We start from the raw sequence: 263 nt of genomic DNA on the forward strand, positions 1-263 counted from the left end.
ATTCTATAGGTCCCAGACCAGAGACTCTATATCGACTAGAGTCTCTTAGTATATTAGTTACTAATTCTAAACGTGGTTCTCTTAGAAAGGGTCTACTACGAATTCTCATTTCTTTGACCGATACTCTTTATGTGATTCAAGAAGTGGATTAGCTTAACTAGACTAATTGACTTCAAACCTATCTTGAGAAAGCCAATCCAAGGCTTATAGGAGGGAGTTGAAAACGACAAGCAATTACCTCTTTCTTTCCCCACGCCTTCTGC

The sequence above is a fragment of the Pinus tabuliformis genome, chromosome Q (assembly GCF_031772625.1).
Source record: "Pinus tabuliformis cultivar Carrire ecotype Pingquan chromosome Q, CPIR1, whole genome shotgun sequence".
Lineage (NCBI taxonomy): Eukaryota > Viridiplantae > Streptophyta > Pinopsida > Pinales > Pinaceae > Pinus > Pinus tabuliformis.